Consider the following 26,342-nt stretch of genomic DNA (forward strand, 5'->3'; position numbering starts at 1 on the left):
TACAAAACACTAGACAACGCAAGGTAGCTTTATTTATATTGCACATTTGATACGCAGAGGCAATTCAATGTAGTACCTTAGTAAGAATAGCAAGAACATTAAAATCAACATGGGAGAAAATACAATTTAGAAATTAAAGCTGCAAGCAGCGTCGTTCGGCCCTCGCAGCTCCGCGCCGCTCCGGCCTGGCCAGCAGCCCGGGGCACCAGGGCACGTCCGCAGAACACAAACGTCGACCACCCCAACACCAGAAACTGCTAACGGCCACCTTGTCCGCACCTCACCCTGACTCAGCATCCCCTTTGAGCCCTCCATTATATTTTATGTCTCACCACTAGGGAATCCTCTATCTTTACCACACTGGTGGTGTGATGACAGTGACCAACTTTAATGCTATTCTGACCATGTTTTTTAAAGTTATCGAAGGATAACGTTATCTAGGTGGCGCTGTGACCAACTACAGAAAAGTCCCATTGAGGTCAGCTTTGGTGACATTATATAACATTCACCAACCGTTTGTGCCTCATTGGCTAAAGGGCATGATTGTTCATTGCCATATTCAGTTTCGGGCAAATCGGAGGCCGTTTGTGGAAGTTACAGTCAAATGTAAGGTCATGGCGTCACGCCAGCATTCACCATGGCATCAAAACCCCTCCCTTTCTGGAAAGCTATCAGATCTGAATTGTCATTAAAACATCATGAAGACACTGTATGACCTGAGTGTCATTTTCACTAAATTAGAGGGGACAAATATGGGCATTTCACCATAAAACAATAGACTTCCTGTTGTCAGGGGGCGGGGCTTAGGTGATGTCAGCTGTCCACATTGTCGTTGTCTTGAGATGTGGTCAGTGATCACACAGACAAAGTTTGAATTAGATCTGATCATGCACATGGGAGTTATTAAGTCAAGTAATGTCATGGCGAAAGGTCAAAGTTTGAGGCTTAGCCACGCCCACACCTTTATACTTATTTAAAATCCGACGGTTGAATTTTTTCCCCTTTGACTTAAAAGTACATAGCATAAGTTTGAAGGTGATCGGTGTAAAGGGCGATGGTCCATCAATGTCCAAACAACGTGTGCGAAAACCACTAAATCGAGTACTTGGACCAAAATGGCCGACCTCCTGTGCGAAATTGCGCTTGGCTCCAAGAGACTTTTTTGTAGGTCCAGAGACCCTACATGAGTGTACCAATTTTCGTAATCCTCAGTCAAACCTTGTCTTGGGGCTGACAGTTTTAATGGTCCTAGGGGGCGCTATTTCAGAATATAGGCCACGCCCACAAATCTCAGCTGCCCAATTCTATTGGGGGTCAGACTAGGATCACTCACCAGACATTTTGTGGCGATGTCACGATAATTGAAGAAATGAGAGGCAAACGTATTGCCATGGCGTGATGGCGAATTTCACCATGCTCCCAAAGCCCCGCCTTTTTTCAAAACCTGCCAGTACTGTAGACCAAGTGACCTCAACTTGTCAGCTGCTATTTGCCAGAGATTGCTGGTGATTGGGTAAAAGGAGTCCAATAGGGAGCTGTGAAAAAAAGAGTGGCGTGGCGACAGGTCAAAGTTTGAGGCTTAGCCACGCCCACACCTTTATACTTATTTAAAATCCGACGGTTGAATTTTTTACTTTATGTCTTAAGAGTATATAGAAGAAGTTTGAAGGCGATTGGTGAAAAGGGCGATGGAGCATCACTGTCAAAACAACGTGTGCGAAAACCAGTAAATCGCGTACTTGGACCAAAATCGCCGACTTCCTGTGCAACTTTGCACTAGGCTCCAAGAGACTTTTTTGTAGGTCCTGCGACACCACATTAGTGTACCAAATTTCGTAATCCTCAGTCAAAGCATGGCTTGGGGCTGACAGTTTTAATGATCCTAGGTGGCGCTATTTCATAAAATAGGCCACGCCCACCGGATGTTCACATCAAATTTTTTGGGGGGCCGGACTAGGATCACTCCCAAGAGGTTTTGTGGCGATATCTCAAGAAATGATGAAATGGGAGGCAAACGTAAGGCCACATCGGTACGCCTGACTTCGCCGCACCGCCACAGCCCCGCCTTCTGGAGAAAACTCCCATAAAGTGACGCCAAGCAATCCCACCTTGTCTTCAGTTACCTGCTACAAATATGGGGTGATTAGTTGAAAGGGCGAATTTTGGACAATTTCCCAGTAAAAACTTGACCTTTTAAGGCCTGAGGGGGCGGGGCTTATGTGATATCATCAATCAACCATTCATTTGTCTTCGGGGGGCGATGACGATTGTCCATAGAAAACGACTTTAACTGTAATTCTTTCATTTATGAAATTATAGCAATTTGAATTTTTTTGGCGAGTGCTCGAACTTTGAGGCCTGGCCACGCCCCTTCAGCATTTACGAAAAGTCAATTTTATTTTCTCATTTGATTCATCCATCGCTTCTGTTCGATCGCACATTATTTTTGAGACAATCGTGCGAAAAATGACCAAACTGTTTAACCAAATATAGAGCCTAGAAATGGCCAAAATGGGGTAAAAATGGCCACTTTAGTCCAAAATGGCCGACTTCCTGTTTGATATTGACCATGGGTGCAAGAGGCTTTTCTGTGCGTATTGTTGAATTCTACAGGTGTACCAAATTTTATCACTCTACTATGAAAAAAGGTCAATGCGGAGGGGTATTTTTAATTTTCCAGGGGGCGCTGTTGAAACACTTTTATACCAACTTTCACATTGCCAGTGAAATACGTAAATTTCACGCACTTTCTATATTGGGCCAGAATTTGGTGAGTTTTTGGAAATGCTAAGACCCCCTAAAGGCCGTCCAAAGACGCGGAAGAAAAAAAAAGAAAAAAAAAGAAAGAAAGAAAAATTAAAGCTGCAAGCAGCGTCGTTCGGCCCTCGCAGCGAAGCTGCTCGCCCTCCTTCCGCACCCCCTCCGCTCCATCCCCGACGCTCTCCAAACCCAGCTCCGCGCTTGTCCATCCTGGCCGGCAGCCGGGGGCACCAGGGCACGTCTGGCAGAACAGAAAGTCAACCACCCCGACACCAGAAACCGTGAACGGCCTCCTCGTCCACACCTCACCCTGATTCAGCATCCCCTCTGAGCCCAGCATTACACGTCTCACCACTAGGAGATACTCTATCTTTACCACACTGGTGATGTGATGTTCAGTCTCTGGCAAATCGGAGGCTGTTTGTGGAAGTTACAGTCAAACGTAAGGTCACAGCGTCACGCCAGAAATCGCCATGGCATCAAAGCTCCTCCCTTTCTGAAAAGCTATCAGATCTGAATAGTCATTAGAACATCATGAAGACAGTGCATGACCTTAGTGTCATGTTGACTAAATTAGAGGGGACAAATATGGGCATTTCACCATAAAACAGTAGACTTCCTGTAGTCAGGGGGCGGGGCTTAGGTGATGCCAGCTGTCCACATTGTCACTGTCTTCAGATGTGGTCAGTGATCACACGGACAAAGTTTGAAATTGATCTGATCATGCACAAGGGAGTTATTGAGTCAAGTAACGTAATGGCGACTGGTCAAAGTTTGAGGCTTAGCCACGCCCACACCTTTATACTTATTTAAAATCCGACGGTTGAATCTTTTCCTCTATGTCTTAAGAGTATATAGCAAGAGTTTGAAGGTGATCGGTGGAAAGGGCGACGAGACATCATTCTCCTAATAACGTGTGCGAAAACCACTAAATCGAGTACTTGGACCAAAATGGCCGACCTCCTGTGCGACATTGCGCTTGGCTCCAAGAGACTTTTTTGTAGGTCCTGAGACACTACATTAGTGTGCCAAATTTCGTGATCCTCAGTCAAAGCACGGCTTGGGGCTGACAGTTTTAATGGTCCTAGGGGGCGCTATTTCAGAAAATAGGCCACGCCCACAAACTTCAGCTGTCCAATTCTATTAGGGGTCAGAGTAGGATCACTCATCAGAAATTGTGTGGCGATGTCACAATGATTGAAGAAATGAGAGACAAACGTATTTCCATGGCGTGATGGCGAATTTCGCCATGCTCCCAAAGCCCCGCCTTTATTCGAAAGCTGCCAGTACTATAGACCAAGTGACCTCAACTTGTCTGCTGCTATTTGCCAGTGATTGCTGGTGATTGGTTAAAAGGAGTCCAATAGGGAGCTGTGAAAAAAAGAGTGGCGTGGCGACAGGTCAAAGTTTGAGGCTTAGCCACGCCCACACCTTTATACTTATTTAAAATCCGTAGGTTGAATTTTTTCCCCTTTGTCTTAAGAGTCTATAGCAGAAGTTTGAAGGTGATTGGTGAAAAGGGCAATGGTGTAACACTCTCCAAACAACGTGTGCGAAAACCACTAAATCGACTACTTGGACCAAAATGGCCGACTTCCTGTGCGACTTTGCACTTGGCTCCAAGAGACTTTTTTGTAGGACCGGAGACACCACATTAGTGTACCAGATTTCGTAATCCTCAGTCAAAGCATGGCTAGGGGCTGACAGTTTTAATGGTCCTAGAGGGCGCCATTTCAGAAAATAGGCCACGCCCACAAACTACAGCTGTCCAAATCTATTGGGGGTCAGACTAGGATCACTCACCAGACATTTTGTGGTGATGGCACGATAATTGAAGAAATGAGAGGCAAACGTATTGCCATGGCGTGATGGTGAATTTTGCCATGCTCCCAAAGCCCCGCCTTTTTTCAAAACCTGCCAGTACTGGAGACTAAGTGACCTCAACTTGTCAGCTGCTATTCGCCAGAGATTGCTGGCGATTGGGTAAAAGGAGTCCAATAGGTAGCTGTGAAAAAAAGAGTGGCGTGGTGACAGGTCAAAGTTTGAGGCTTAGCCACGCCCACACCTTTATACTTATTTAAAATCCGACGGTTGAATTTTTTCCTTTATGTCTTAAGAGTCTATAGCAGAAGTTTGAAGGCGATTGGTGAAAAGGGCGATGGAGCATCACTCTCCAAACAACGTGTGCGAAAACCACTAAATCGAGTACTTGGACCAAAATGGCCGACTTCCTGTGCGACTTTGCACTTGGCTCCAAGAGACTTTTTTGTAGGTCCTGAGACACCACATTAGTGTGCCAAATTTCATAATCCTCAGTCAAAGCATGACTTGGGGCTGACAGTTTTAATGGTCCTAGGGGGCGCTATTTCAGAAAATAGGCCACGCCCACCGGATGTTCACATCACATTTTGTGGGGGGCTGAACTAGGATCACTCCCAAGAGGTTTTGTGGCGATATCTCTAGAAATGACGAAATGGGAGGCAAACGTAAGGCCTAAGCGGTACGCCTGACTTCGCCGCGCCGCCACAGCCCCGCCTTCTGGAGAAAACTCCCATAAAGTGACGCCAAGCAACCCCAACTTGTCTTCAGTTACCCGCTACAAATTTGGGGTGGTTATTGGAAAGGGCGAATTTTGGAAAATTTCCCAGTAAATCTTGACCTTTTAAGTCCTGAGGGGGCGGGGCTTATGTGACATCATCAATCGACCATTCATTTGTCTTCGGAGGTCGACGACGATTGTCCTTAGAACATTTCTTTAACTGTAATTCTTTCATTTATGAATCTATAGCAATTTGAATTTTTTTGGCGAGTGCTCGAACTTTGAGGCCTGGTCCCGCCCCTTCAGTATTTACGAAAAGTCAATTTTATTGTCTCATTTTAATCGTCCATCGCTTCTGTTCGATCGCACACTATTTTTGAGACGATCGTGCGAAAAATGACCAAACTGTTAAACCAAATATAGACCCTAGAAATGGCCAAAACGGGGTCAAAATGGCCACTTTAGTCCAAAATGGCCGACTTCCTGTTTGATATTGACCATGGGTGCAAGAGGCTTTTCTGTGCGTATTGTTGAGTTCTACAAGTGTACCAAATTTCATCACTCTACTATGAAAAAAGGTCAAAGCGGAGGGGTATTTTTAATTTTCCAGGGGGCGCTGTTGAAACAATTTTTTACCAACTTTCACGTTGCCAGTGAAATACGTAAATTTCACGCACTTTCTATATTGGGCCAGAATTTGGTGACTTTTTGGATATGCTAAGACCCCCTAAAGGCCATCCAAAGACGCGGAAGAAAAAAAAAGAAAAAAAAAAAAAAAAAAAAAATAATAATAAACGGAGCAGATACAATAGGCCTTCGCAGCTTCACTGCTCGGGCCTAATTAAAGCTGCAAGCAGCGTCGTTCGGCCCTCGCAGCGAAGCTGCTCGCCCTCCTTCCGCACCCCCTCCGCTCCATCCCCGACGCTCTCCAAACCCAGCTCCGCGCTTGTCCATCCTGGCCGGCAGCCGGGGGCACCAGGGCACGTCTGGCAGAACAGAAAGTCAACCGCCCCGACACCAGAAACCGTGAACGGCCTCCTCGTCCACACCTCACCCTGATTCAGCATCCCCTCTGAGCCCAGCATTACACGTCTCACCACTAGGAGATACTCTATCTTTACCACACTGGTGATGTGATGTTCAGTCTCGGGCAAATCGGAGGCTGTTTGTGGAAGTTACAGTCAAACGTAAGGTCACAGCGTCACGCCAGAAATCGCCATGGCATCAAAGCCCCTCCCTTTCTGAAAAGCTATCAGATCTGAATGGTCATTACAACATCATGAAGACAGTGCATGACCTTAGTGTCATCTTGACTAAATTAGAGGGAACAAATATGGGCATTTCACCATAAAACAGTTGACTTCCTGTAGTCAGGGGGCGGGGCTTAGGTGATGTCAGCTGTCCACATTGTCACTGTCTTCAGATGTGGTCAGTGATCACACAGACAAAGTATGAAATTGATCTGATCATGCACATGGGAGTTGTTAAGTCAAATAAGGTAATGGCGACTGGTCAAAGTTTGAGGCTTAGCCACGCCCACACCTTTATACTTATTTAAAATCCGACGGTTGAATTTTTTCCTCTATGTCTTAAGAGTATATAGCAGAGGTTTGAAGGTGATCGGTGGAAAGGGCGAGGAGATATCATTCTCCTAATAACGTGTGCGAAAACCACTAAATTGAGTACTTGGACCAAAATGGCCGACCTCCTGTGCGACATTGTGCTTGGCTCCAAGAGACTTTTTTGTAGGTCCTGGTACACTACATTAGTGTGCCAAATTTTGTGATCCTCAGTCAAAGCATGGCTTGGGGCTGACTGTTTTAATGGTCCTAGGGGGCGCTGTTTCAGAAAATAGGCCACGCCCACAAACTTCAGCTGTCCAATTCTATTAGGGGTCAGAGTAGGATCACTCATCAGAACTTGTATGGCGATGTCACAATGACTGAAGAAATGAGAGACAAACGTATTTCCATGTCGTGATGGCGAATTTCGCCATTCTTCCAAAGCCCCGCCTTTATTCGAAACCTGCCAGTACTATAGACCAAGTGACCTCAACTTGTCTGCTGCTATTCGCCACTGTTTGGTGGTGATTGGTTAAAAGGAGTCCAATAGGGAGCTGTGAAAAAAAAGAGTGGCGTGGCGACAGGTCAAAGTTTGAGGCTTAGCCACGCCCACACCTTTATACTTATTTAAAATCCGACGGTTGAATTTTTTCATCTATGTGTTAAGAGTATGTAGCCGAAGTGTGAAGGCAATTGGTGAAAAGGGCGACGGAGCATCACTCTCCAAACAACGTGTGCGAAAACCACTAAATTGCGCACTTGGACCAAAATGGCCGACTTCCTGTGCGACAATGCACTTGGCTCCAAGAGACTTTTTTGTAGGTCCTGAGACACCACATTAGTGTACCAAATTTCGTAATCCTCAGTCAAAGCATGGCTTGGGGCTGTCAGTTTTAATGGTCCTAGGGGGCGCTATTTCAGAAAATAGACCACGCCCACCGGAATTTCACATCAGATCTTTTGGGGGGCCAGACTAGGATCACTCACAAGAAGCTTCGTGGCGATATCTCTAGAAATGACGAAATGGGAGGCAAACGTAAGGCCTAAGTGGTACGCCTGAATTCGCCGCGCCGCCACAGCCCCGCCTTCTGCAGAAAACTCCCATAAAGTGAAGCCAAGCAACCCCAACTTGTCTTCAGTTACCCGCTACAAATTTGGGGTGATTATTGGAAAGGGCGAATTTTGGAAAATTTCCCAGTAAAACTTGACCTTTTAAGTCCTGAGGGGGCGGGGCTTATGTGACATCATCAATCGACCATTCATTTGTCTTCGGAGGGCAATGACAATTGTCCACAGAACATTTCTTTAACCGTAATTCTTTCATTTATGAAATTATAGCAATTTGAATTTTTTTGGCGAGTGTTCGAACTTTGAGGCCTGGCCCCGCCCCTTCAGTATTTACGAAAAGTCAATTTTATTGTCTCATTTGAATCGTCCATCGATTCTGTTCGATCTCGCACAATTTTTGAGACGATGGTGCGAAAAATGACCAAACTGTTCAACCAAATATAGACCCTAGAAATGGCCAAAACGGGGTCAAAATGGCCACTTTACTCCAAAATGGCCGACTTCCTGTTTGATATTGACCATGGTTGCAAGAGACTTTTCTGTGCGGACTGTTGAGTACTACAAGTATACCAAATTTCATAACTGTACGATAAACTAAGCTTTATGGAGAGGGGTATTTTTCACTTTCTAGGGGGCGCTGTTCAGTCACTTTTTGACGAACTTTCACATCGCCAGTGAAATACGTAAATTTCACGCACTTTCTATATTGGGCCAGAATTTGGTGACTTTTTGGATATGCTAAGACCCCCTAAAGGCCATTCAAAGACGCGGAAGAAAAAAGAATAATAATTAAAGCTGCAAGCAGCGTCGTTCGGCCCTCGCAGCGAAGCTGCTCGCCCTCCTTCCGCAACCCCTCCGCTCCATCCGCGACGCTCTCCAAACCCAGCTCCGCGCTTCTCCATCCTGGCCGGCAGCCGGGGGCACCAGAGCATGTCTGGCAGAACAGAAAGTCAACCACCCCGACACCAGAAACCGTGAACGGCCTTCGCGTCCACACCTCACCCTGACTCAGCATCCCCTCTGAGCCCACCATTACACGTCTCACCACTAGGAGATTCTCTATCTTTACCACACTGGTGATGTGATGTTCAGTCTCGAGCATATCGAAGGCTGTTTGTGGAAGTTACAGTCAAACGTAAGGTCACAGCGTCACGCCAGAAATCGCCATGGCATAAAAGCCCCCCCTTTCTGAAAAGGTATCAGATCTGAATGGTCATTACAACATCATGAAGACAGTGCATGACCTTAGTGTCATCTTGACTAAATTAGAGGGGACAAATATGGACATTTCACCATAAAACAGTAGACTTCCTGTAGTCATGGGGCGGGCTTAGGTGATGTCAGCTGTCCACATTGTCACTGTCTTCAGATGGGGTCAGTGATCACACAGACAAAATTTGAAATTGATCTGATCATGCACATGGGAGTTATTAAGTCAAGTAACATAATGGCGACTGGTCAAAGTTTGAGGCTTAGCCACGCCCACACCTTTATACTTATTTAAAATCCAACGGTTGAATTTTTTCCTCTATGTCTTAAGAGTATATAGCAGGAGTTTGAAGGTGATCGGTGGAAAGGACGACGAGACATCATTCTCCTAATAACGTGTGCGAAAACCACTAAATCGAGTACTTGGACAAAAATGGCCGACCTCCTGTGCGACATTGTACTTGGCTCCAAGAGACTTTTTTGTAGGTCTTGAGACACTACATTAGTGTGCCAAATTTCGTGATCCTCAGTCAAAGCATGGCTTGGGGCTGATAGTTTTAATGGTCCTAGGGGGGCGCTATTTCAGAAAAAAGGCCACGCCCACAAACTTCAGCTGTCCAATTCTATTAGGGGTCAGAGTAAGAAATCGCCATGGCATCAAAGCCCCTCCCTTTCTGAAAAGCTAGCAGATCTGAATGGTCATTACAACATCATGAAGACAGTGCATGACCTTAGTGTCATGTTGACTAAATTAGAGGGGACAAATATGGGCATTTCACCATAAAAAATAGACTTCCTGTAGTCAGGGGGCGGGGCTTAGGTGATGTCAGCTGTCCACATTGTCATTGTCTTGAGATGTGGTTAATGATCACACAGACACAGTTTGATATAGATCTGATCATGCAGATGGGAGTTAAGTCAAGTAATGTAATGGCGAAAGGTCAAAGTTTGAGGCTTAGCCACGCCCACACTTTTATACTTATATAAAATCCGATGGTTGAATTTTTCTCCCTTTGTCTTAAGAGTATATAGCAGAAGTTTGAAGGCGATTGGTGAAAAGGGCGATGGTGCAACACTCTCCAAACAACGTGTGCGAAAACCACTAAATCGAGTACTTGGACCAAAATGGCTGACTTCCTGTGCGACTTTGCACATGGCTCCAAGAGACTTTTTTGTAGGTCCTGAGACCCCACATTAGTGTATCAAATTTCGTAATCCTCAGTCAAAGCATGGCTTGGGGCTGACAGTTTTAATGGTCCTAGGGGGCGCTATTTAAGAAAATAGGCCACGCCCACAAACTTCAGCTGTCCATTTCTATTGGGGGTCAGACTAGGATCACTCATCAGACATTTTGTTGTGATGTCACAATGATTGAAGAAATGAGAGACAAACGTATTTTCATGGCGTGATGGCGAATTTCGCCATGCTCCCAAAGCCCCGCCTTTATTCGAAACCTGCCAGTACTATAGATCAAGTGACCTCAGCTTGTCTGCTGCCATTTGCCAGTGATTGCTGGTGATTGGTTAAAAGGAGTCCAATAGGGAGCTGTGAAAAAAAGAGTGGCGTGGCGACAGGTCAAAGTTTGAGGCTTAGCCACGCCCACACCTTTATACTTATATAAAATCCGACGGTTGAATTTTTTCATCTATGTCTTAAGAGTATATAGCAGATGTTTGAAGGCGATTGGTGAAAAGGGCAATGGTGCAACACTCTCCAAACAACGTGTGCGAATACCACTAAATCGAGTACTTGGACCAAAATGGCCGACTTCCTGCGCGACTTTGCACTTGGCTCCAAGAGACTTTTTTGTAGGTCCTGAGACCCCACATTAGTGTATCAAATTTCGTAATCCACAGTCAAAGCATGGCTTGGGGCTGACAGTTTTAATGGTCCTAGGGGGCGCTATTTCATTAAATAGGCCACGCCCACAAACTTCAGCTGTGCAGTTCTATTAGGGGTCAGAGTAGGATCACTCATCAGAAATTGTGTGGCGATGTCACAATGATTGAAGAAATGAGAGACAAACGTATTTCCATGGCGTGATGGCGAATTTCGCCATGCTCCCAAAGCCCCGCCTTTATTCGAAACCTGCCAGTACTATAGATCAAGTGACCTCAACTTGTCTGCTGCCATTTGACAGTGATTGCTGGTGATTGGTTAAAAGGAGTCCGATAGGGAGCTGTGAAAAAAAGAGTGGCGTGGCGACAGGTCAAAGTTTGAGGCTTAGCCACGCCCACACCTTTATACTTATATAAAATCCGACGGTTGAATTTTTTCATCTATGTCTTAAGAGTATATAGCAGATGGTTGAAGGCGATTGATGAAAAGGGCAATGGTGCAACACTCTCCAAACAACGTGTGCGAATACCACTAAATCGAGTCCTTGGACCAAAATGGCCGACTTCCTGTGCGACTTTGCACTTGGCTCCAAGAGACTTTTTTCTAGGTCCTGAGACACCACATTAGTGTACCAAATTTTGTACTCCTCAGTCAAAGCATGGCTTGGGGCTGACAGTTTTAATGGTCCTAGGGGGCGCTATTTCAGAAAATAGGCCACGCCCACCGGATGTTCACATCACATTTTGTGGGGGGCCGAACTAGGATCACTCCCAAGAGGTTTTGTGGCGATATCTCTAGAAATGGCGAAATGGGAGGCAAACGTAAGGCCACATCGGTACGCCTGACTTCGCCGCGCCGTCACAGCCCCGCCTTCTGCAGAAAACTCCCATAAAGTGACGCCAAGCAACCCCAACTTGTCTTCAGTTACCTGCTACAAATTTGGGATGATTATTTGAAAGGGCGAATTTTTGAAAATTTCCCAGTAAAACTTGACCTTTTAAGTCCTGAGGGGGCGGGGCTTATGTGACATCATCAATCGACCATTCATTTGTCTTCGTGGGGCGATGCCGATTGTCCATAGAAAGTTACTTTAACTGTAATTCTTTCATTTATGAAATTATAGCAATTTGAATTTTTTTGGCGAGTGCTTGAACTTTGAGGCCTGGTCCCGCCCCTTCAGTATTTACGAAAAGTCAATTTTATTGTCTCATTTTAATCGTCCATCGCTTCTGTTCGATCGCACACTATTTTTGAGACGATCGTGCGAAAAATGACCAAACTGTTCAACCAAATATAGACCCTAGAAATGGCCAAAACGTGGTCAAAATGGCCACTTTAGTCCAAAATGGCCGACTTTCTGTTTGATATTGACCATGGGTGCAAGAGGCTTTTCTGTGCGTATTGTTGAGTTCTACAAGTGTAGCAAATTTCATAACTCTACTATGAAAAAAGGTCAAAGCGGAGGGGTATTTTTAATTTTCCAGGGGGCGCTGTTGAAACATTTTTTTACCAACTTTCACGTTGCCATTGAAATACGTAAATTTCACGCACTTTCTATATTGGGCCAGAATTTGGTGAGTTTTTGGATATGCTAAGACCCCCTAAAGGCCGTCCAAAGACGCGGAAGAAAAAGAAAGAAAAAAAAAAATAATAAACGGAGCAGATACAATAGGCCTTCGCAGCGCTTCGCTGCTCGGGCCTAATTAAAGCTGCAAGCAGCGTCGTTCGGCCCTCGCAGCGAAGCTGCTCGCCCTCCTTCCGCACCCCCTCCGCTCCATCCCCGACGCTCTCCAAACCCAGCTCCGCGCTTCTCCGTCCTGGCCGGCAGCCGGGGGCACCAGGGAACGTCTGGCGGAACAGAAAGTCAACCACCCCGACACCAGAAACCGTGAACGGCCTCCTCGTCCACACCTTACCCTGACTCAGCATCCCCTCTGAGCCCACCATTACACGTCTCACCACTAGGAGATACTCTATCTTTACCACACTGGTGATGCGATGTTCAGTCTCGGGCAAGTCGGAGGCTGTTTGTGGAAGTTACAGTCAAACGTAAGGTCACAGTGTCACGTCAGAAATCGCCATGGCATCAAAGCCCCTGCCTTTCTGAAAAGCTATCAGATCTGAATGGTCATTACAACATCATGAAGACAGTGCATGACCTTAGTGTCATCTTGACTAAATTAGAGGGAACAAATATGGGCATTTCACCATAAAACAGTTGACTTCCTGTAGTCAGGGGGCGGGGCTTAGGTGATGTCAGCTGTCCACATTGTCACTGTCTTCAGATGTGGTCAGTGATCACACAGACAAAGTATGAAATTGATCTGATCATGCACATGGGAGTTGTTAAGTCAAATAAGGTAATGGCGACTGGTCAAAGTTTGAGGCTTAGCCACGCCCACACCTTTATACTTATTTAAAATCCGACGGTTGAATTTTTTCCTCTATGTCTTAAGAGTATATAGCAGAGGTTTGAAGGTGATCGGTGGAAAGGGCGAGGAGATATCATTCTCCTAATAACGTGTGCGAAAACCACTAAATTGAGTACTTGGACCAAAATGGCCGACCTCCTGTGCGACATTGTGCTTGGCTCCAAGAGACTTTTTTGTAGGTCCTGGTACACTACATTAGTGTGCCAAATTTTGTGATCCTCAGTCAAAGCATGGCTTGGGGCTGACTGTTTTAATGGTCCTAGGGGGCGCTGTTTCAGAAAATAGGCCACGCCCACAAACTTCAGCTGTCCAATTCTATTAGGGGTCAGAGTAGGATCACTCATCAGAACTTGTATGGCGATGTCACAATGACTGAAGAAATGAGAGACAAACGTATTTCCATGTCGTGATGGCGAATTTCGCCATTCTTCCAAAGCCCCGCCTTTATTCGAAACCTGCCAGTACTATAGACCAAGTGACCTCAACTTGTCTGCTGCTATTCGCCACTGTTTGGTGGTGATTGGTTAAAAGGAGTCCAATAGGGAGCTGTGAAAAAAAAGAGTGGCGTGGCGACAGGTCAAAGTTTGAGGCTTAGCCACGCCCACACCTTTATACTTATTTAAAATCCGACGGTTGAATTTTTTCATCTATGTGTTAAGAGTATGTAGCCGAAGTGTGAAGGCAATTGGTGAAAAGGGCGACGGAGCATCACTCTCCAAACAACGTGTGCGAAAACCACTAAATTGCGCACTTGGACCAAAATGGCCGACTTCCTGTGCGACAATGCACTTGGCTCCAAGAGACTTTTTTGTAGGTCCTGAGACACCACATTAGTGTACCAAATTTCGTAATCCTCAGTCAAAGCATGGCTTGGGGCTGTCAGTTTTAATGGTCCTAGGGGGCGCTATTTCAGAAAATAGACCACGCCCACCGGAATTTCACATCAGATCTTTTGGGGGGCCAGACTAGGATCACTCACAAGAAGCTTCGTGGCGATATCTCTAGAAATGACGAAATGGGAGGCAAACGTAAGGCCTAAGTGGTACGCCTGAATTCGCCGTGCCGCCACAGCCCCGCCTTCTGCAGAAAACTCCCATAAAGTGAAGCCAAGCAACCCCAACTTGTCTTCAGTTACCCGCTACAAATTTGGGGTGATTATTGGAAAGGGCGAATTTTGGAAAATTTCCCAGTAAAACTTGACCTTTTAAGTCCTGAGGGGGCGGGGCTTATGTGACATCATCAATCGACCATTCATTTGTCTTCGGAGGGCGATGACAATTGTCCACAGAACATTTCTTTAACCGTAATTCTTTCATTTATGAAATTATAGCAATTTGAATTTTTTTGGCGAGTGTTCGAACTTTGAGGCCTGGCCCCGCCCCTTCAGTATTTACGAAAAGTCAATTTTATTGTCTCATTTGAATCGTCCATCGATTCTGTTCGATCTCGCACAATTTTTGAGATGATGGTGCGAAAAATGACCAAACTGTTCAACCAAATATAGACCCTAGAAATGGCCAAAACGGGGTCAAAATGGCCACTTTACTCCAAAATGGCCGACTTCCTGTTTGATATTGACCATGGTTGCAAGAGACTTTTCTGTGCGGACTGTTGAGTACTACAAGTATACCAAATTTCATAACTGTACGATAAACTAAGCTTTATGGAGAGGGGTATTTTTCACTTTCTAGGGGGCGCTGTTCAGTCACTTTTTGACGAACTTTCACATCGCCAGTGAAATACGTAAATTTCACGCACTTTCTATATTGGGCCAGAATTTGGTGACTTTTTGGATATGCTAAGACCCCCTAAAGGCCATTCAAAGACGCGGAAGAAAAAAGAATAATAATAAGAAGAAACGGAGCAGATACAATAGGCCTTCGCAGCTTCACTGCTCGGGCCTAATTAAAGCTGCAAGCAGCGTCGTTCGGCCCTCGCAGCGAAGCTGCTCGCCCTCCTTCCGCACCCCCTACCCTCCATCCCCGACCCTCTCCAAACCCAGCTCCGCGCTTCTCCATCCTGTCCGGCAGCCGGGGGCACCAGGGCACGTCTGGCAGAACAGAAAGTCAACCAACCCGACACCAGAAACCGTGAACGGCCTCCTCGTCCACACCTCACCCTGACTCAGCATCCCCTCTGAGCCCACCATTACACGTCTCACCACTAGGAGATACTCTATCTTTACCACACTGGTGATGTGATGTTCAGTCTCGGGCAAATCGGAGGCTGTTTGTGGAAGTTACAGTCAAACGTAAGGTCACAGCGTCACGCCAGAATTCGCCATGGCATCAAATCCCCTCCCTTTCTGAAAAGCTAGCAGATCTGAATGGTCATTACAACATCATGAAGACAGTGCATGACCTTAGTGTCATGTTCACTAAATTAGAGGGGACAAATATGGGCATTTCACCATGAAAAAATCGACTTCCTGTAGTCAGGGGGCGGGGCTTAGGTGATGTCAGCTGTCCACATTGTCATTGTCTTGAGTTGTGGTCAATGATCACACAGACACAGTTTGATATAGATCTGATCATGCACATGGGAGTTGTTAAGTCAAGGAATGTAATGGCGAAAGGTCAAAGTTTGAGGCTTAGCCACGCCCACACCTTTATACTTATTTGAAATCCGATGGTTGAATTTTTCCCCCTTTGTCTTAAGAGTATGTAGCAGAAGTTTGAAGGCGATTGGTGAAAAGGGCGATGGTGCAACACTCTCCAAACAATGTGTGCGAAAACCACTAAATCGAGTACTTGGACCAAAATGGCCGACTTCCTGTGCGACTTTGCACTTAGCTCCAAGAGACTTTTTTGTAGGTCCTGAGACACCACATTAGTGTGCCAAATTTCGTGTTCCTCAGTCAAAGCATGGCTTGGGGCTGACAGTTTTAATGGTCATAGGGGGCGCTATTTCAGAAAATAGGCCACGCCCACAAACTTCAGCTGTCCTTTTCTATTAGGGGTCAGAGTAGGATCACTCATCAGAAATTGTGTGGCGATGTCACAATGATTGAAGAAATGAGAGACAAACGTATTTCCATGGCGTGATGGCGAATTTCGCCATGCTCCCAAAGCCCCGCCTTTATTCGAAACCTGCCAGTACTATACACCAAGTGACCTCAACTTGTCTGCTGCTATGTGCCAGTGATTGCTGGTGATTGAGTAAAAGGAGTCCAATAGGGAGCTGTGAAAAAAAGAGTGGCGTGGCGACAAGTCAAAGTTTGAGGCTTAGCCACGCCCACACCTTTATACTTATTTAAAATCCGACGGTTGAATTTTTTCTTCTATGTCTTAAGAGTGTATTGCAGATGTTTGAAGGTGATTGGTGAAAAGGGTGATGGAGCATCGCTCTCCAAACAACGTGTGCAAAAACCACTAAATCGAGTACTTGGACCAAAATGGCCGACTTCCTGTGCGACTTTGCACTTGGCTCCAAGAGACATTTTTGTAGGTCCTGAGACACCACATTAGTGTACCAAATCTCATACTCCTCAGTCAAAGCATGGCTTGGGGCTGACAGTTTTAATGGTCCTAGGGGGCGCTATTTCAGAAAATAGGCCACGCCCACCAGATGTTCACATCAGATTCTTTTGGGGGCCGGACTAGGATGTCTCCCAAGAAGTGTCGTGGCGATATCTCTAGAAATGACGAAATGGGAGGCAAACGTAAGGCCTAAGCGGTACTCCTGACTTCGCCGCGCCGCCACTGCCCCGCCTTCTGCAGAAAACACCCATAAAGTGACGCCAAGCAACGGCACCTTCTCTTCAGTTAACTGCTACAAATTTGGGCTGATTATTCGAAAGGGCGAATTTTGGAAAATTTCCCAGTAAAACTTGACCTTTTAAGTCCTGAGGGGGCGGGGCTTGTGTGACATCATCAATCGACCATTCATTTGTCTTCGGGGGGCGATGACAATTATCCATAGAAAGTTACTTTAACTCTAATTCTTTCATTTATGAAATTATAGCAATTTGAATTTTTTTGGCGAGTGCTCGAACTTTGAGGTCTGGCCCCGCCCCTTCAGTATTTACGAAAAGTCAATTTTATTTTCTCATTTGAACCGTCCATCGCTTCTGTTCGATAGTACACTATTTTTGAGACAATCGTGCGAAAAATGACCAAACTGTTCAACCAAATGTAGACCCTAGAAATGGCCAAAACGGCTAAAAATCTCCATTTCAACCCAAAATGGCCGACTTCCTGTTTGATATTGATCATGGTTGCAAGAGACTTTTCTGTGCGGACTGTTGAGTACTACAAGTAAACCAAATTTCATAACTGTACGATAAACTAAGCTTTATGGAGAGGGGTTTTTTTCACTTTCTAGAGGGCGCTGTTCAGCCACTTTTTTATGAACTTTCATATCGCCAGTGAAATACGTAAATTTCACGCACTTTCTATATTGGGCCAGAATTTGGTGAGTTTTTGGATATGCTAAGACCCCCTAAAGGCCACCCAAAGACGCGGAAGAAAAAAAATAATAATAATAATAATAAATAATAATAATAAACGGAGCAGATACAATAGGCCTTCGCAGCTTCACTGCTCGGGCCTAATTAAAGCTGCAAGCAGCGTCGTTCGGCCCTCGCAGCGAAGCTGCTCGCCCTCCTTCCGCACCCCCTCCGCTCCATCCCCGACCCTCTCCAAACCCAGCTCCGCGCTTCTCCATCCTGTCCGGCAGCCGGGGGCACCAGGTCACGTCTGGCAGAGCAGAAAGTCAACCACCCCGACACCAGAAACCGTGAACGGCCTCCTCGTCCACACCTCACCCTGACGCAGCATCCCCTCTGAGCCCACCATTACACGTCTCACCACTAGGAGATACTCTATCTTTACCACACTGGTGATGTGATGTTCAGTCTCGGGCAAATCGGAGGCTGTTTGTGGAAGTTACAGTCAAATGTAAGGTCACAGCGTCACGCCAGAATTCGCCATGGCATCAAATCCCCTCCCTTTCTGAAAAGCTAGCAGATCTGAATGGTCATTACAACATCATGAAGACAGTGCATGACCTTAGTGTCATGTTCACTAAATTAGAGGGGACAAATATGGGCATTTCACCATGAAAAAATCGACTTCCTGTAGTCAGGGGGCGGGGCTTAGGTGATGTCAGCTGTCCACATTGTCATTGTCTTGAGATGTGGTCAATGATCACACAGACACAGTTTGATATAGATCTGATCATGCACATGGGAGTTGTTAAGTCAAGGAATGTAATGGCGAAAGGTCAAAGTTTGAGGCTTAGCCACGCCCACACCTTTATACTTATTTGAAATCCGATGGTTGAATTTTTCCCCCTTTGTCTTAAGAGTATGTAGCAGAAGTTTGAAGGCGATTGGTGAAAAGGGCGATGGTGCAACACTCTCCAAACAACGTGTGCGAAAACCACTAAATCGAGTACTTGGACCAAAATGGCCGACTTCCTGTGCGACTTTGCACTTAGCTCCAAGAGACTTTTTTGTAGGTCCTGAGACACCACATTAGTGTGCCAAATTTCGTGTTCCTCAGTGAAAGCATGGCTTGGGGCTGACAGTTTTAATGGTCCTAGGGGGCGTTATTTCAGAAAATAGGCCACGCCCACAAACTTCAGCTGTCCATTTCTATTATGGGTCAGAGTAGGATCACTCATCAGAAATTGTGTGGCGATGTCACAATGATTGAAGAAATGAGAGACAAACGTATTTCCATGGCGTGATGGTGAATTTCGCCATGCTCCCAAAGCCCCGCCTTTATTCGAAACCTGCCAGTACTATAAACCAAGTGACCTCAACTTGTCTGCTGCTATTTGCCAGTGATTGCTGGTGATTGGTTAAAAGGAGTCCAATAGGGAGCTGTGAAAAAAAGAGTGGCGTGGCGACAGGTCAAAGTTTGAGGCTTAGCCACGCCCACACCTTTATACTTATTTAAAATCCGACGGTTGAATTTTTTCATCTATGTCTTAAGAGTGTATAGCAGATGTTTGAAGGTGATTGGTGAAAAGGGCGATGGTGCAACACTCTCCAAACAACGTGTGCGAAAACCACTAAATCGAGTACTTGGACCAAAATGGCCGACTTCCTGTGCGACTTGGTGCTTGGCTCCAAGAGACTTTTTTGTAGGTCCTGAGACACCACATTAGTGTACCAAATTTCGTAATCCTCAGTCAAAGTCTGGCTTGGGGCTGACAGTTTTAATGGTCCTAGAGGGCGCTATTTCAGAAAATAGGCCACGCCCACAGGATTTTCACATCACATTTTTTGGGGGGCAGGACTAGGATCACTCCCAAGAAGTTTTGTGGCGATATCTTTAGAAATGACGAAATGGGAGGCAAACGTAAGGCCTAAGCGGTACGCCTGACTTCGCCGCGCCGCCACAGCCCCGCCTTCTGCAGAAAACTCCCATAAAGTGACGCCAAGCAACCCCAACTTGTCTTCAGTTACCTGCTACAAATTTGGGGTGATTATTTGAAAGGGCGAATTTTGGAAAATTTCCCAGTAAAACTTGACCTTTTAAGTCCTGAGGGGGCGGGGCTTGTGTGACATCATCTATCAACCATTCATTTGTCTTCGGGGGGCGATGGCAATTGTCCTTAGAAATTGTTTTAACTGTAATTCTTTCATTTGTGAAATTATAGCAATTTGAATTTTTTTGGCGAGTGCTCGAACTTTGAGGCCTGGCCCCGCCCCTTCAGTATTTACGAAAAGTCAATTTTATTGTCTCATTTGAATCGTCCATCGCTTCTGTTCGATCTCGCACTATTTTTGAGACGATGGTGCGAAAAATGACCAAACTGTTCAACCAAATATAGACCCTAGAATTGGCCAAAACGGCTAAAAATCCTCATTTCAACCCAAAATGGCCGACTTCCTGTTTTATATTGACCATGGTTGCAAGAGGCTTTTCTGTGCGGACTGTTGAGTATTATCAGTATACCAAATTTCATAACTGTACGATAAACTAAGCTTTATGGAGAGGGGTATTTTTCACTTTCTAGGGGGCACTGTCGAGCCACTTTTTTATGAACTTTCACATCGCCAGTGAAATACGTAAATTTCACGCACTTTCTATATTGAGCCAGAATTTGGTGACTTTTTGGATATGCTAAGACCCCCTAAAGGCCACCCAAAGACGCGGAAGAAAAAAGAATAATAATTAAAGCTGCAAGCAGCGTCGTTCGGCCCTCGCAGCGAAGCTGCTCGCCCTCTGTCCGCACCCCCTCCGCTCCATCCCCGACGCTCTCCAAACCCGGCTCCGCGCTTTTCCATCCTGGCCGGCAGCCGAGGGCACCAGGGCATGCCTGGCGGAACAGAAAGTCAGCCACCCCAACACCGGAAACCGTGAAAGGCCTCCTCGTCCACACCTCACCCTGACTCAGCATCCCTTCTGAGCCCACCATTACATGTCTCACCCCTAGGAGATACTCTATCTTTACCACACTGGTGATGTGATGTTCAGTCTCGGGCAAATCGGAGGCTGTTTGTGGAAGTTACAGTCAAACGTAAGGTCACAGCATCACGCCAGAAATCGCCATGGCATCAAAGCCCCTCACTTTCTGAAAAGCTATCAGATCTGAATGGTCATTACAACATCATGAAGACAGTGCATGACCTTAGTGTCATCTTGACTAAATTAGAGGGGACAAATATGGGAAGTTCACCATAAAACAATAGACTTCCTGTAGTCAGGGGGCGGGGCTTAGGTGATGTCAGCTGTCCACATTGTCACTGTCTTCAGATGTGGTCAGTGATCACACAGACAAAGTATGAAATTGATCTGATCATGCACATGGGAGTTGTTAAGTCAAATAAAGTAATGGCGACTGGTCAAAGTTTGAGGCTTAGCCACGCCCATACCTTTATACTTATTTAAAATCCGACGGTTGAATTTTTTCCTCTATGTCTTAAGAGTATATAGCAGAAGTTTGAAGGTGATCGGTGGAAAGGGCGAGGAGATATAATTCTCCTAATAACGTGTGCGAAAACCACTAAATTGAGTAATTGCACCAAAATGGCCGACCTCCTGTGCGACATTGCGCTTGGCTCCAAGAGACTTTTTTGTAGGTCCTGAGACACTACATTAGTGTGCCAAATTGTGTGATCCTCAGTCAAAGCATGGCTTGGGGCTGACTGTTTTAATGGTCCTAGGGGGCACTGTTTCGGAAAATAGGCCACGCCCACAAACTTCAGCTGTCCAGTTATATTAGGGGTCAGAGTAGGATCACTCATCAGAAATTGTGTGGCAATGTCACAATGATTGAAGAAATGAGAGACAAACGTATTTCCATGGCGTGATGGTGAATTTCGCCATGCTCCCAAAGCTCCGCCTTTATTCGAAACCTGCCAGTACTATAGACGAAGTGACCTTAACTTGTCTGCTGCTATTTGCCACTGTTTGGTGGTGATTGGATAAAAGGAGTCCAATAGGGAGCTGTGAAAAAAAGAGTGGCGTGGCGACAGGTCAGAGTTTGAGGCTTAGCCACGCCCACACCTCTATACTTATTTAAAATCCGACGGTTGAATTTTTTCATCTATGTCTTAAGAGTATATAGCAGAAGTGTGAAGGCGATTGGTGAAAAGGGCGACGGAGCATCACTCTCCAAACAACGTGTGCGAAAACCACTAAATCGCGCACTTGGACCAAAATGGCCGACTTCCTGTGCGACTTTGCACTTGGCTCCAAGAAACTTTTTTGTAGGTCCTGAGACACCACATTAGTGTACCACATTTCGTAATCCTCAGTCAAAGCATGGCTTGGGGCTGTCAGTTTTAATGGTCCTAGGGGGCGCTATTTCAGAAAATAGACCACGCCCACCGGAATTTCACATCAGATTTTTTTGGGGGCCGGACTAGGATCACTCACAAGAAGTTTCGTGGCGATATCTCTAGAAATGACGAAATGGGAGGCAAACGTAAGGCCTAAGCGGTACGCCTGAGTTCGCCGCGCCGCCACAGCCCCGCCTTCTCCAGAAAACTCCCATAAAGTGACGCCAAGCAACCCCAACTTGTCTTCAGTTACCTGATACAAATTTAGGATGATTATTCGAAAGGGCGAATTTTGGAAAATTTCCTAGTAAAACTTGACCTTTTAAGTCCTGAAGGGGCGGGGCTTATGTGACATCATCAATCGACCATTCATTTGTCTTCGGGGGGCGATGATGATTGTCCATAGAAAGTTACTTTATCTGTAATTCTTTCATTTATGAAATTATAGCAATTTGAATTTTTTTGGCGAGTGCTCGAACTTTGAGGCCTGGTCCCGCCCCTTCAGTATTTACGAAAAGTCAATTTTATTGTCTCATTTTAATCGTCTGTCGCTTCTGTTCGATCGCACACTATTTTTGAGACGATCGTGCGAAAAATGACCAAACTGTTCAACCAAATATAGACCCAAGAAATGGCCGAAACAGGGTCAAAATGGCCACTTTAGTCCAAAATGGCCGACTTCCTGTTTGATATTGACCATGGATGCAAGAGGCTTTTCTGTGCATATTGTTGAGTTCTACAAGTGTACCAAATTTCATAACTGTACGATAAACTAAGCTTTATGGAGAGGGGTATTTTTCACTTTCTAGGGGGCGCTGTTCAGCCATTTTTTTATGAACTTTCACATCGCCAGTGAAATACGTAAATTTCACGCACTTTCTATATTGGGCCAGAATTTGGTGACTTTTTGGATATGCTAAGACCCCCTAAAGGCCAGTCAAAGACGCGGAAGAAAAAAGAAAGAAAGAAAGCGTAATAATAAACGGAGCAGATACAATAGGCCTTCGCAGCTTCACTGCTCGGGCCTAATAAGAAGAAACGGAGCAGATACAATAGGCCTTCGCAGCTTCACTGCTCGGGCCTAATAAGAAGAAACGGAGCAGATACAATAGGCCTTCGCAGCTTCACTGCTCGGGCCTAATTAAAGCTGCAAGCAGCGTCGTTCGGCCCTCGCAGCTCCGCGCCGCTCCGGCCTGGCCGGCAGCCCTGGGCACCAGGGCACGTCCGCAGAACACAAACGTCGACCACCCCAACACCAGAAACGGCTAACGGCCACCTTGTCCGCACCTCACCCTGACTCAGCATCCCCTTTGAGCTCACCATTACATTTTATGTCTCACCACTAGGGAATCCTCTATCTTTACCACACTGGTGGTGTGATGACAGTGACCAACTTTAATGCTATTCTTACCATGTTTTTTAAAGTTATCGAAGGATAACGTTATCTAGGTGGCGCTGTGACCAACTACAGAAAAGTCCCATTGAGGTCAGCTTTGGTGACATTATATAACATTCACCAACCGTTTGTGCCTCATTGGCTAAAGGGCATGATTGTTCATTGCCATATTCAGTTTCGGGCAAATCGGAGGCCGTTTGTGGAAGTTACAGTCAAATGTAAGGTCATGGCGTCACGCCAGCATTCACCATGGCATCAAAGCCCCTCCCTATCTGGAAAGCTATCAGATCTGAATGGTCATTAAAACATCATGAAGACAATGTATGACCTGAGTGTCATTTTCACTAAATTAGAGGGGACAAATATGGCCATTTCACCATAAAACAATAGACTTCCTGTTGTCAGGGGGCGGGGCTTAGGTGATGTCAGCTGTCCACATTGTCGTTGTCTTGAGATGTGGTCAGTGATCACACAGACAAAGTTTGAATTAGATCTGATCATGCACATGGGAGTTATTAAGTCAAGTAATGTCATGGCGAAAGGTCAAAGTTTGAGGCTTAGCCACGCCCACACCTTTATACTTATTTAAAATCCGACGGTTGAATTTTTTCCCCTTTGACTTAAAAGTACATAGCATAAGTTTGAAGGTGATCTGTGTAAAGGGCGACGGGCCATCAATGTCCAAACAACGTGAGCGAAAACCACTAAATCGAGTACTTGGACCAAAATGGCCGACCTCCTGTGCGAAATTTCGCTTGGCTCCAAGAGACTTTTTTGTAGGTCCAGAGACCCTACATGAGTGTACCAATTTTCGTAATCCTCAGTCAAACCTTGTCTTGGGGCTGACAGTTTTAAAGGTCCTAGGGGGCGATATTTCAGAATATAGGCCACGCCCACAAATCTCAGCTGCCCAATTCTATTGGGGGTCAGACTAGGATCACTCACCAGACATTTTGTGGCGATGTCACGATAATTGAAGAAATGAGAGGCAAACGTATTGCCATGGCGTGATGGCGAATTTCGCCATGCTCCCAAAGCCCCGCCTTTTTTCAAAACCTGCCAGTACTGTAAACCAAGTGACCTCAACTTGTCAGCTTTTATTTGCCAGAGATTGCTGGTGATTGCGTAAAAGGAGTCCAATAGGGAGCTGTGAAAAAAAGAGTGGCGTGGCGACAGGTCAAAGTTTGAGGCTTAGCCACGCCCACACCTTTATACTTATTTAAAATCCGACGGTTGAATTTTTTACTTTATGTCTTAAGAGTATATAGCAGATGTTTGAAGGCGATTGGTGAAAAGGGCGATGGAGCATCACTCTCCAAACAACGTGTGCGAAAACCAGTAAATCACGTACTTGGACCAAAATGGCTGACTTCCTGTGCAACTTTGCACTTGGCTCCAAGAGACTTTTTTGTAGGTCCTGAGACACCACATTAGTGTACCAAATTTCGAAATCCTCAGTCAAAGCATGGCTTGGGGCTGACAGTTTTAATGGTCCTAGGGGGCGCTATTTCATAAAATAGGCCACGCCCACCGGATGTTCACATCAAATTTTTTGGGGGGCTGGACTAGGATCACTCACAAGAGGTTTTGTGGCGATATCTTTAGAAATGACGAAATGGGAGGCAAACGTAAGGCCACATCGGTACGCCTGACTTCGCCGCGCCGCCACAGCCCCGCCTTCTGGAGAAAACTCCCATAAAGTGACGCCAAGCAATCCCAACTTGTCTACAGTTACCTGCTACAAATATGGGGTGATTAGTTGAAAGGGCGAATTTTGGACAATTTCCCAGTAAAACTTGACCTTTTAAGGCCTGAGGGGGCGGGGCTTATGTGACATCATCAATCAACCATTCATTTGTCTTCGGGGGGCGATGACGATTGTCCATAGAAAATTACTTTAAATGTAATTCTTTTATTTATGAAATTAAAGATATTTGAATTTTTTTGGCGAGTGCTCGAACTTTGAGGCCTGGTCCCGCCCCTTCAGTATTTACGAAAAGTCAGTTTTATTTTCTCATTTTAATCGTCCATCGCTTCTGTTCGATCGCACACTATTTTTGAGACAATCGTGCGAAAAATGACCAAACTGTTCAACCAAATATAGAGCCTAGAAATGGCCAAAACGGGGTAAAAATGGCCACTTTAGTCCAAAATGGCTGACTTCCTGTTTGATATTGACCATGGGTGCAAGAGGCTTTTCTGTGCGTATTGTTGAGTTCTACATGTGTACCAAATTTCATCACTCTACTATGAAAAAAGGTCAATGCGGAGGGGTATTTTTAATTTTCCAGGGGGCGCTGTTGAAACATTTTTATACCAACTTTCATGTTGACAGTGAAATACGTAAATTTCACGCACTTTCTATATTGGGCCAGAATTTGGTGACTTTTTGGATATGCTAAGACCCCCTAAATGCCACCCAAAGACGCGGAAGAAAAAAAAAGAAAATTAAAGCTGCAAGCAGCGTCGTTCGGCCCTCGCAGCTCCGCGCCGCTCCGGCCTGGCCGGCAGCCCGGGGCACCAGGGCACGTCCGCAGAACACAAACGTCGACCACTCCAACACCAGAAACTGCTAACGGCCACCTTGTCCGCAACTCACCCTGACTCAGCATCCCCTTTGAGCCCACCATTATATTTTATGTCTCACCACTAGGGAATCCTCTATCTTTACCACACTGGTGGTGTGATGACAGTGACCAACTTTAATGCTATTCTGACCATGTTTTTTAAAGTTATCGAAGGATAACGTTATCTAGGTGGCGCTGTGACCAACTACAGAAAAGTCCCATTGAGGTCAGCT

At 45.7% G+C, this 26,342-nt stretch overlaps 1 protein-coding gene across 3 annotated transcripts in view; it reads right to left on the reverse strand.

The window, feature by feature from the left end:
- LOC129165079 (gastrula zinc finger protein XlCGF57.1-like) overlaps positions 1-26,342 on the reverse strand; it is a 43,811-nt gene continuing 17,469 nt past the window's right edge. For all 3 annotated transcript variants that reach the window (XM_070548265.1, XM_054747333.2, XM_070548266.1), the window contains one exon: positions 1-26,342. This exon is cut by the window's right edge and continues 11,625 nt beyond it. The gene's annotated coding sequence lies outside the window, so the exon portion shown is untranslated.

This window comes from Nothobranchius furzeri, chromosome 2 (assembly GCF_043380555.1).
Source record: "Nothobranchius furzeri strain GRZ-AD chromosome 2, NfurGRZ-RIMD1, whole genome shotgun sequence".
Lineage (NCBI taxonomy): Eukaryota > Metazoa > Chordata > Actinopteri > Cyprinodontiformes > Nothobranchiidae > Nothobranchius > Nothobranchius furzeri.